This window comes from Somniosus microcephalus, unplaced genomic scaffold (assembly GCF_052327205.1).
Source record: "Somniosus microcephalus isolate GS21.2 unplaced genomic scaffold, FLI_Smic_1.0 unresolved_chr9, whole genome shotgun sequence".
NCBI classification, from domain to species: Eukaryota; Metazoa; Chordata; class Chondrichthyes; order Squaliformes; family Somniosidae; genus Somniosus; species Somniosus microcephalus.
This window is the reverse complement of record NW_028225187.1, coordinates 4,234,291-4,246,931: the sequence shown is the minus strand read 5'-3', so window position 1 is coordinate 4,246,931 and position 12,641 is coordinate 4,234,291. Positions and strand designations below refer to the sequence as shown.

At 46.9% G+C, this 12,641-nt stretch overlaps 1 protein-coding gene and 1 pseudogene across 1 annotated transcript in view; one reads left to right on the top strand and one right to left on the bottom strand.

Annotated features, from left to right (window-relative positions):
- Positions 1–12,641, bottom strand: part of LOC147084235 (uncharacterized) — a 34,275-nt gene that overhangs the window by 13,961 nt on the left and 7,673 nt on the right. The window lies entirely within an intron of this gene.
- Positions 6,783–8,485, top strand: LOC147084236 (syncytin-2-like; annotated as a pseudogene).

Below are 12,641 nucleotides of genomic sequence, written 5' to 3'. Positions count from 1 at the left end.
AGGGACAACCTACACCACAACTCTGTACGCCTAATGATGAAGTAGAGATACCCATAGTATCTACCTCCGATCCGGTGATACTGGAGCCAGATGAACCCGACACTGGCATTCAAACCGAATCAGCCTTGCCAAAAGAACCTACTACACCACCAGAAACTACTACACCACCGAGGCGTTATCCGGACCGAGTCAGGAAGCCTCCAGAGAGACTGACTTATAATTGATTAACTGCAGCAATGTGTAGATTATTGTTCTTGTAACATGTTAATTAATGATTACTTAAAATATTATGTACTGGTTGTCTAAAAGGGGAGGAATTGTGGTGTATGTGCCTTTAAGAGCCCCCTGTGTACTGTAGTGCCGGTGATGGCCACTCAGGCTATATAAGCCTGTATATTGTCTTGTATGTTAGTTCACCTGCAGACTTTGTCCAGTAAACACCTGTAAACCAACTCCTGCATTCCGTGTCTTCATTAACACACGGATACAACAATCCCCACTTCTGACCTTATGATGGAGGGAAGGTCATTGATGAAACAGCTGAAGATGGTTGGGCCTAGGACACTGCCCTGAGGAACTCCTGCAATGATGTTATGTGATTGAGATGAATGACCTCCAACAACCACAGCCAATTTCCTTTGTGCTAGGTATGATTCCAACCAATGGAGAGTTTTCCCCTCGATTCCCATTGACTTCAGTTTTGCTAGGGCTCCTTGATGCCACACTCGATCAAATGCTGCCTTGATGTCAAGGGCAGTCACTCTCACCTCACCTCTTGAGTTCAGCTCTTTTGTCCATGTTTGGACCAAAGCTGTAATGAGGTCAGGAGCTGAGTGGCCCTGGCGGAACCCAAACTGGGCGTCAGTTCGCAGGTTATTGCTGAGTAAGTGCCGCTTGATAGCACTGTCAACGACACCTTCCATCACTTTGCTGATGATTGAGAATAGACTGATGGGACGGTAATTGGCCGGATCGGATTTGTCCTGCTTTTTGTAGACAGGACATACTTGGGCAATTTTCCACATTGCCGGGTAGATGCCAGTGTTGGAGCTGTACTGGAACAGCTTGGCTAGGGGTGCAGCTAGTTCTGGAGCACAAGTCTTCAGTACTATTGCCGGAATGTTGTCAGGGCTATCCCTAATTTCCCTTGTTAGCCACAGTTGAGTCACCTTCTTTGTTTTATTTTTATGCCAAACAGGGATGAACAAATTCTATCGTTCATCCATGCAATCTTTGAATGTTTGCCATTGCCTATCCACCGTCAACCCTTTGAGTGACATTCCCCAATCAATCCTACCCAACTCACGCCTCATACCATTGTAGTTTCCTTTATTTAAATTGAGGACCCTAGTCTCTGAGTCAACTACTTCATTCTCCATCTTCATGAAGAATTCTATCATATTATGATCGCTCTGACCTATCAGAACTGCTTGTTCTTTAGTGTCAGCCAGTGGCTCAGTGGGTAGCACTCTTGCCTCTGAGTCAGAAAGTTGTGGGTTCATAGTCCCACTCCAGAGACTTGAGGACAAAAATCTAGGCTGACACTCCAGTGCAGTGCTGAGGGAGTGCTGTACTGTTGGAGGTGCCGATTTTTGGAGTAGGCGTTAAACCGAGGCCCCGTCTGCTCTCTCAGGTGGACATCAAAGATCCGATGGCACTATTTGAAAGAAGAAAAACAAAGAGAGGGCATGAAAAAATATTGGCAAGGAAAACAAGTGGAGCATATTAGGGACTATAAAGGTAACCTGTGTGTGGAAGCGGAAGACATGAATATGGTTCTTAATGAATACTTTGCGTCTGTTTTCACAAAAGAGAGGGACGATGTAGACATTGCAATCAAGGAGGAGGAGTGTTGCAGTGGGGAAAGAGTTAAACGGACATCGCTGGCAGTTTCACTGAATGGTGTAATAAAGACCATACTTTGCAGTAATAAGCTTTTTCGAAGTTGCTGAATTGGCAGTGGAGATAACATAGCCAGACATGGAACCAACAGAGGTCAGAAGTGCAACAACAGCTTGACATATACTTTTCCGATAATAAGGCGGTACTTTAATGTAACGCGGCATAGGCAACCAATCAGTGAAGATGCATGCGGGCCACGGTCCAATCGGGTGGCAGGAATGAATTGTGCATGAGATGGCCGTGTGTATTGTAATGTATAAAAATGTAGTGTTTGCTGTGGCAATTTGGAAAGGTCTGGCTAAGACAGAGCAGACTGTCTCCCCACCGGGGCAATAAAGACAACTTGACTATCGATCTAAAACCGTGTGTTGAGTGTTGGTTTAAAATACTCCACAACAATTGGCATCACAAACAGGATTCAAACCTGTGTGGGGATTGTGGAAACGTGAATAAAATGGACAATGGATTGGCTTACAAAAAGGGTTTGGATGTGGAAATGGGAATAAAATGGGCAATGAATTGGCTCACAAAATGGCTTCACACAAGAAAAGTCTAGATTAGATTAAAAAGCAGCCCCAGCTTTGCAGAGTGCAAAAGCTAGCAGGACAGAGAAATACCTGCCCCAGCCTGAGGCCAAGTATTAACGAAGTGCTAATGACCAGATCAGGGTCACTGAAAGGGCCTAACTGCTGACTAGAGAATGATTGACTAGCCATTGTTCGGTGCCCACAGCAGTGAGACAAGTCAGGACCTGCTTGCCAGACTGAAGAACAGAGCATGGTCAAACTGAAAGGGCTTTAGTGATTCCCATTGGAGAACGCTTGTTGCCAGGGAAGTGATGTAACAAAACACTTGTTGCCAGGAAAGTGATGTAGTGACCCTTGTCCCAAGGTATAATAGGGGCTTCCCCACAGGTATTCTCTCTCTTAGCCAGAAGGCGTGTGGAACATCAAGAGGGTCAGACATCTCCCGGGGGCGTAAATGCTGGCACCACGTGTCTAACCTGGTGTGACCCTCGGGACACGAATGTACTGTCGATATGCTGTATGACCACTCCGAACAGTAATGAATAAAATGATGTTGTTTTAACTCTCCGAACCCTCGAGCCTGGAATTCTTCGTACTACGGAACTCAAGAAGAGGACCAGAAAAACCCGGTTCTTACAACTTGGCGTAGTCGGCAGGATCGCAAGACATCAAGAAAGGGGAAAAAGGTAAGCACTGGAATTTATTGTGCCCTTTTTACATCCTGTCTCTGCGATCTTTATTGAACGAACCAACCGGGTAGCGTACCCTCTGGCTGGCGGTTAACGGAGCACAGGTCCCATTGCTAGCTAGCACGCAGTAGAGTCCGGGACGACTCTAGTCTATTTTAAACTTATTCGTTAAGTCTACGACCTGTGGCAACAGGAGCACAGGTCCCATTGCTAGCTAGCACGCGGCGGAGTCCGGGACGACGCCAATCTATTTTAAACTTATTCGTTAAGTCTACGACCTGTGGCAACACGACGGAACCAAGTAGAAAACCAACGGCGGAAAAAGGAGGCAGAGCCCCTCCTGAGACCACGTTAGAAGAAATAGTAATCCAACTCAAACAGTATATAGAAAGTACATTCGATGTCCCACAACATGAATATAATATCGAACAAAAATTTGGTGCCTCAAAAGGACAATGGTCCCTTGATGATATAAAAAGAGCATGGGGCAAGACCACCCGTATGAAAGGAGGGAAAAGAAAAACGGGCTGGGTATTGGCCACCTTGAAACAGTGTAGGCAGAGAGGGGAAATTACTCGGAAGGCGGCAGAGGCCAAAGAGAAAGAGCAAAAAACAGCTCTCCATGAACAGATAACAAAATACAAAACCGAGTTAGAGAAACACCAAAAATGCCTTGAAAAAGCAAATGAAAGAGCAGAAAAGTGGAAGGCAAAAACCAAGAAGGAAAGGGAGGCATACAGGGAAAGCCCAGGAGTGGTGACAATTACTCCGACGCCCTTGTACCTTACCTATCCTGCAGCGCCCCCTACAGCCCCTCCGGCATATGAACAGCCCACGCTCCAAACCCGATCAAACGAAGCCCATATTGCTATAATAAATACCTCTTACGGACTCATCAGGCGAAGAAGATATAACCAAGAAACCACCCCCACGCCTTGCCCCCATCAGGTTACAAAAACATGAAGTAGGCGGCCGAAATCTCCGAATTTATACCTACTACCCGGCCAACCCAAAAGATATGGATCAATGGGCAACTGATATGCTGCACCCAAAGAAAAGCGGAGTAAAAGCCTGGCAGTTCCTGGAACGAAAAAGGACAATCTATAACCTGCACCCATTTGATGGATGCCAGGTTATAGCAGTAGTAGTTAGCGCAAGAGAGTCGGCCGCCCTGACGGCAATAGTAAATATGGCCGTCACCAGACGAGCAAACGCCCTACTTAACGCAGCCAGACAAGCACACCAAGTGGCCTTAGCGGCGCACCAAGCAGCCAACCCACCTCCAGCTGTCGGAGCCCAACCCCCCGCCGTACCACCTCCAGCACCACCAGTCTTAATAGTCCCCCCTGACCTAGCTCTGATAGAATCAGAAGCCGATAGGACAGAAGGGTGGACGGCCATTAGAAATTGGCTACAGGAAAGGGGCCCGACCAATCCAGACTGGTCCAAAATAGCCTCCTGTGTCCAAAAAGAAAAAGAAGACCCCAATGACTTCGCCGGTCGTTTCGCCAATCAGTGGTTAGAGTACTCTGGCATGGGACAGAATACCGAAGCAGAGGTGGATGCCTGCACCCATGAACCATTGAAAAACGCCTTTATGAATGGTTTGCGACCTGACCTGGCAAAATTGGTAAAATTAACAATGGCAAACTGGAAAACAAACGCAGTTTCTTTTGCGGACCTGACCCAACAAGCCGTAACCCAGGATAGAGGACACTGTGCCCAGCTCCGAGCCATGAAACTAAACCCCCTGGAGCGAGTAAACTCTGCACCCCCCTGGGAAAACCCAGATAAGAAACCAGGCAATTGCCACAAATGTGGGAAAGAGGGACACTGGGCTAGAACATGCCGAGTGGGCAACAGGGGTAGAGGAAGAGGTGGGGGAGGACAATGGCAAGGACAGGCAGTCCCAGATAATCAACCCGGCACAAATCCGTGGCAGACCCTGGGCGCCGCCGGCCTGTATGACACCCAGGCAATTACCCCCTCCCCACCGACCCTTAGCCCTGGAGAGATGGCGATGGTAGAAATGTACCGGAACTCAAACTCCACCGGAAGGGAAACCTTCGACAACATGGCCCGACAGCATTCAAAAAACTAATAGACCCCACCAACGAACCCCCGAAGGTAGAGGTACCTTGGCAACTGAGAGCTTTAATCACCCAAGCCAGGGACGGCCTCTATATGACTTTGTTGGCGGGAAAAATAGATAACTCACCCCCACTGGAAGTAGACTGCCTATTGGATACAGGAGCAGAATTAACGGTCTTCCCCACACAATATGCCCAAGACTGCCCATTAGATGGAAAGACTAAGGTGGTGTATTTAGCAAGTGAGACTTTTAACTACAGTGTAATCGACCGAGGGAAATCACGGGGAAGAAACTGGCTCTCGAGAAAGTGCCGAAAGTTGAGCAGCAGAGGGCTGAGACACAGGAACTACCCTTACACAATCCCGAAATGGTCCTTTACACGGATGGGTCATCCTTTGTGAAAAAAGGAACCCGATTGGCAGGGTGGGCGGTTACAACAGAATTCGATAGAACCCACAAAATGACCTTGTGTTTCGGCCCCCATGAAACAAGGGAAAAAGAACTTTGCAGACTACTACAAATACAATGGTCATTGCATTGCCCATACCACCCTCAATCATCGGGACAAGTGGAAAGAGCAAACAGGACAATTAAACAACGGCTCACTAAGTACCACTCTGAAGGAGTGCCATGACCTCAGGCCCTACCCCTTGTCCTATGTAGTATTCGAGCCACTCCGAATAGGACCACTGGACTCAGCCCCTATGAGGTCGTTACCGGTAGACCAATGTCGCTACCCGGAACAATAGATCTACGTAGGGCTGACATTCATCTTCTAAGTGACACAGTACTAAAGTATTGCAAAGATCTAACAGATGCTGTCAGTTTTGCTTCCCAACAGGTCAGCGCAGCTTGGCAAGAACCCCCACCGGGAGGACACAGTTTAGTCCCCGGGCTACAAGTTTGGGTAAAGAAAATAAAGCCAGCCCCCCTGGAAGACAAGTGGGAAGGTCCGTATGTCATCCTGTTGACCACAGGAGCAGCCGTGAAAGTACAAGGAAAGAAGGCTTGGATACACACGTCACACGTGAAAAGAGATACGACAGGAGCCCCAACAGAAGAATAAATTGGACTTATTGTGTACCATGATTCCCATCAACATATTGCTAGCCATCTCCTTTACCCCTTTTCTAACATGGGTAGGAGGCATAGAGAATAACTTATTTTATCGGACCCACCTACAGATACACGGAAACCGGAGTGTATGCTACCCCCTGGCCACATCAGTGGAATCCTTGTTTGCAGCCACACCAGGTTGGCAACCCCTCCCACTATATACCGCCGACACAACGAAACAGACATGCAAGGGCCAGACGGGTCGACATAGCCAGGGCGTTCGGGGGCAATGCGTGCAGCTAATAAGCTCAACAGACCCCGGTTGCCGAGGGCTCGTGGGTGAGAATTGCACAACGTCAGGTAGCTATCCCCTGTGTTTTACGGGTAAAGGATGGGGATGCGTATATGCCCTTGTCCCCCAGGACAATACCTGCATACAGCAACAATGTGCCCGACACCACTGTCAGGTACACAGGGGCCAGCTGGCCTGTACATGCGAGGAACAAAGGTGCTTTAATGTCACAGCAGGAAGACAATTCATTTGTGGTCAGTGTAACGGGACCCATGTATCATCCGGTAAATGGATCTTCCCATTTGATACTTTCCAGCTGTCCGGGTCTGGGGGAACTCAAATGACCCCCTTAACTATTATTATACACAGTTTGCGAAGGTTGATAACCGGGAGGTCAAATGTTACCGAGCAAAGCACGGGTTTGCGTTCCTCCTCAATGGAACGTATACAACAGCAACGCCAAAACTCCCCTCTCTCTTCGCAGTAGGAGTAATCGCCCCCGTAGCTGTTCCCTGCCCCACCAGTACACCATCCAGACGGAAATGCCGGGCAGTCTCCGAGGAGTTCTGTGCAGATTGGCGAGATCCGACCACACTGGGTAGCTCAGTAGGGTGGGGTATTCTATCGGCCATATCATTGGGAGGGGGCGCAGGAGTGATAGCAGCCAAGAATAGGAATTATCTAATGTGCGGAATCACCCTCCTGGGCAATAGCACTATTAAAGCATTAACCGCCATAAATAAGGAAATGGCAACCCTACGTCTTTTTAGCATGCAAAACCGATATGCTTTGGACTACCTCTTGGCACAAGAGGGAGGTGTGTGTATGATTATAGGAGACAAATGCATTACAAACGTCAATAGAGAGAGACAAAATATCCAAGACGCTATAGACAAGATTAAAAATCAACTGGCCGACTTCATTGAAGCCGGAGGGGGTGAAGGATGGTTTACATGGCTGAAAACATTGGGACAGAAATTACTGTATGGTTTGATTGTTATAAGTGGTGTAATTTTGGGAATTATTATTTTTGTAAATATTATCAAATGTTGTATAAGTCGTGCAGGAGCTACTATACCCCCTCGCCTCTCCCGAATTAGGGTAGAAGTAGACACAGCAAAGCAGGGGAAACCCCCAGAGGAAGCCTGTTCGGTCCTACACAGTTATCTGTAAATTCAAAATTAAAACCCTTTTGGTTGTGTTCATGGCCAGAACACAAACAAAACGGAGCCACTGGGTATGTTCTTGATAAAGTGCACTATCAAGAGGATACCTTGTATATAATGATTCTTGTAGGTTGTATAAAGAATCAAAGGGAGGGATGTGGAAACGTGAATAAAATGGACAATGAATTGGCTTACAAAATGGCTTCACACAAGAAAAGTCTAGATTAGATTAAAAAGCAGCCCCAGCTTTGCAGAGTGCAAAAGCTAGCAGAACAGAGAAATACCTGCCCCAGCCTGAGGCCAAGTATTAACGAAGTGCTAACGACCAGATCAGGGTCACTGAAAGGGCCTAACTGCTGACTAGAGAATGATTGACTAGCCATTGTTCGGTGCCCACAGCAGTGAGACAAGTCAGGACCTGCTTGCCAGACTGAAGAACAGAGCATGGTCAAACTGAAAGGGCTTTAGTGATTCCCATTGGAGAACGCTTGTTGCCAGGGAAGTGATGTAACAAAACACTTGTTGCCAGGAAAGTGATGTAGTGACCCTTGTCCCAAGGTATAATAGGGGCTTCCCCACAGGTATTCTCTCTCTTAGCCAGAAGGCGTGTGGAACATCAAGAGGGTCAGACATCTCCCGGGAACGTAAATGCTGGCACCACGTGTCTAACCCGGTGTGACCCTCGGGACACGAATGTACTGTCGATATGCTGTATGACCACTCCGAACAGTAATGAATAAAATGATGTTGTTTTAACTCTCCGAACCCTCGAGCCTGGAATTCTTCGCACTACGGAACTCAAGAAGAGGACCAGAAAAACCCGGTTCTTACAGGATAGACAGTATACATGGACCAGGGTCCCGCAGGGGTTCCACAACAGTCCAAATATATTCCACCATGTACTGAGTCAAGCCTTAGACGGGTTAGACCTGTCAAAGTACCAGAGAGCCCTACTCCAATATGTCGATGACATAATGATTGCATCAGAGGATGCCAAAGGATACATGGGAGCATTACTAGCCACCCTCCAGACACTTAAGAAAGCTGGCTTTAAACTGAACCCCCCAAAAAAAGGCAAAGGTTGGACTGTCCAAAGTCAAGTATCTAGGGCACGAAATTAGCCAGGGGTATAAGGCACTCCCGCAGGAACAAAAGGCAGCCATAAAAGACATGCCAAGGCCAGTGACCGTCCGGGGAGTAAGGAAAGTGTTGGGACTGTTTAACTACTGCAGGAATTTTATATCAGACTTTGCAGGGAAAGCAGAGCCGATTTAACGGTTAGTTAAAGGGGGAGACCCGCCACTGATAAGATAGAATGGGAATCGGAGCATGACGAGGCTTATGTAAAATTAAAAGCAGCCCTGACATCCGCACCCGCACTAGGATTGCCAAATATAGTCAAACCATTCCATATATATTATAGTATAGACGGGAACTTCTATAATGCTGTAGTCACCCAAGAGTACGGGGGAGATATGAGGCCAATTGCCTATTACTCCACCCAACAAACCCCCGTGGCTAAAGGAATGGCGAGATGTGTGGCGGCCCTCGACTGCGCCACATGGGTGGTGCGGATATGCGAGCCCGTCACTATGTCAGGACAGCTGATATTACACACACAACACAGTGTGGACCTGCTAAACACAGGCAAAATGAAGGCTGTATCAGACAGAAGGAGGGCGGCTTGGGAAGCAGTATTGATACCCAAGGACAGATTAGTCCAGATCATAAGGGAACACAGAGTCAACCCCGCAGAGGGAATGCTAACAGAGGGTGAGGCACACGAGTGTCAGTTAGTAATCGAAGAAGAGGTCAGAGGAACCGTATCAGAATCGCCCCTTGAAAATCCCCAAAACACCTTTTATGTTGACGGATCGCGCCGATATATAAATGGGGAGCCACACACGGTCGGGCAGTAGTATCCGAGAACGGAGAAACAGTCGCAAAGGGAGGGCTTGAAGGGGGAACCTCAGCTCAAGTAGCAGAACCAGTGGCTCTCACAGAAACATTGAAATTGGCAAAGGGAAAATGAGTAAATATATACACCGATAGTGGGTATGCGTTTGGGGTAGTGCATGTTTATATGATAGCGTGGAATAGGAGAGGATATGTAACCTCCGGAGGAGGACAAATACAGCATGAGGAGGTAGTGAGAGACCTAGAAGTGGTAAAAGGAGCAGAAGAGGTAGCAGTGATTAGAATAAAGGCACACCGCAAGATAGTGAACGAGCAACAAAAAGGAAATATGTTAGCTGATCAGGCAAGAGCAGCAGGTAGAATAACAGCAAAGGAAGTGAACATTAAAAGAATCCAAGAGGAGACTGAAATGGAGGAGCAGGAGCAGTGGACAAAGAGAGGCGCAGCCAGAGGTAGAGATGGAATATGGAAAAAGGATCACAGGGTGACCGGACTGACACCATCTGAACTCAGGACTGGACGAGCAATGTGTCATAGAAACATAGAAGATAGGAGCAGGAGTGGGCCATTCAGCCCTTCGAGCCTGCTCCGCCATTCAAATTCAGTACCCTGTCCCTGCCTTCTCCCCATATCCCTTGATCCCTTTAGCCTCAAGAAATATATCCAACTCTTTCTTGAATATATTTAATGAACTGGCCTCCACCGCCCTCTGTGGCAGAGAATTCCACAGGTTCACCACTCTTTGGGTGAAGAAATTCCTCCTCATTTTAGTCCTAAATGTCCTACCCCTTATCCTTAGACTATGACCCCTGGTTCTGGACTCCCCGACCATCGGGAACATCCTTCCAGCATCTAATTTGTCCAGGCCTGAAAGAATTTTATAGGTTTCGATGAGATCCCCTCTCAATCTTCTAAACTCCAGTGAGTATAAGCCCAATCGACGCAATCTCTCCTCATACGTCATTCCTGCCATCCCAGGTATCAGCCTGGTGAATCTTCGCTGCACTCCTTCCATGGCAAGAACGTCCTTCCTCAGATAAGGCGACCAAAACTGCACACAATACTCAAGGTGTGGTCTCACCAAGGCCCTGTACAACTGCAGCAAGACATCCTTGTTCTTGTACTCGAACCCTCTTGCTACGAAGGCCAACATACCATTTGCCTTCTTAACCGCCTGCTGCGCCTGCATGCTTACTTTCAGCGACTGGTGCACAAGAACACCCAGGTCTCTCTGCACTTCCCCTTCACCCAATCTATTGCCATTCAAATAATAATCTGCCTTCCTGTTTTTGCCTCCAAAGTGGATAACCTCACATTTATCCACATTATAGTGCATTTGCCATGTTTCTGCCCAATCACCTAACCTGTCCAAATCGTACTGGAGTTTCATGACATCCTCCTCACAGCATACCCTCCCAGCCAGCTTTGTGTCATCTGCAAATTTGGAGATATTACATCCAATTCCCTCATCCAGATCATTAATATATATTGTGAACAGCTGGGGTCCTAGGACTGATCCTTGCGGTACCCCACTAGTCACTGCCTACCACTCGGAAAACGACCCGTTTATTCCAACTCTTTGCTTTCTGTCCGCCAACCAGTTCTCTATCCAAGTCAATACCTTGCCCCCAATCCCATGTGCCTTAATTTTGCACGCTAATCTCTTATGCGGGACCTTATCAAAAGCCTTCTGAAAGACCAAATACACCACATCCACTGGTTCTCCCTTATCTATTTTACTAGTTACATCCTCAAAAAATTCCAGTAGATTAGTCAAGCATGATTTACCTTTTGTAAATCCATGTTGACTTTGTCCGATCCTGTCACTGCTTTCCAAGTGCTCTGCTATTACATCTTTTATAATGGACTCTAGCATTTTCCCCACTACCGATGTCAGGCTTACCGGTCTATAATTCCCCACTTTTTCTCTGCCACCTTTTTTGAATAGTAGGGTAACATTAGCTACCCTCCAATCCATGGGTACTGTTCCAGAGTCTATTGAGTTCTGGAAGATGACCAGCAATGCATCTACTATTTCTAGGGCCACTTCCTTAAGTACCCTGGGATGTAGATTATCAGGCCCTGGGGATTTATCGGCCTTCAGTCCCATCAATTTTCCTAACACCATTTCCCTACAAATACTGATTTCTTTCAGTTCCACCCTTTCAGCAGACCCTAAGTTCCCCGGTATTTCTGGGAGGTTATTTGTGTCCTCCTTTGTGAAGACAGAAGCAAAATATGTATTTAGTTGGTCTGCCATTTCTTTGTTCCCCATTATAAATTCCCCCGATTCTGAATGCAAGGGGCCTACGCTTGACTTCACCAATCTTTTTCTCTTCACATATCTATAAAAGCTTTTACAGTCAGTTTTTATGTTCCCTGCAAGCTTACTCTCATATTCTATTTTCCCTTTCTTAATTAATCCCTTTGTCCTCCTTTGTTGAATCCTGAACTGCTCCCACTCCTCGGGATTATTGCTTTTTCTGACCAATTTGTATGTCCTCTCCTTGGATCTTATGCTATCCCTAATTTCCCTTGTTAGCCACGGTTGAGTCACCTTTTTTGTTTTATTTTTATGCCAAACTGGGATGAACAACTTCTGTAGTTCATCCATTCGGTCTTTGAATGTTTGCCATTGCCTATCCACCGTCAACCCTTTGAGTGCCATTCCCCAATCAATCCTACCCAACTCGCTCCTCAGACCATCGTAGTTTCCTTTATTTAAATTGAGGACCCTAGTTTCTGATTCAACTACTTCATTCTCCATCTTAATGAAGAATTCTATCATATTATGATCGCTCCGACCCAAGGGGCCTCGTACAACAAGATTGCTAATTAATCCTTTCTCGTTACATAATACCCAGTCTAAGATGGCCTGATCCCTGGTTGGTTCCTCGACATATTGGTCCAGGAAACCATCCCGTAAACACTCCAGGAATTCCTCCTCCACAGTATTGTTACTAATTTGGTTAGCCCAATCTATATGTAGATTAAAGTCAC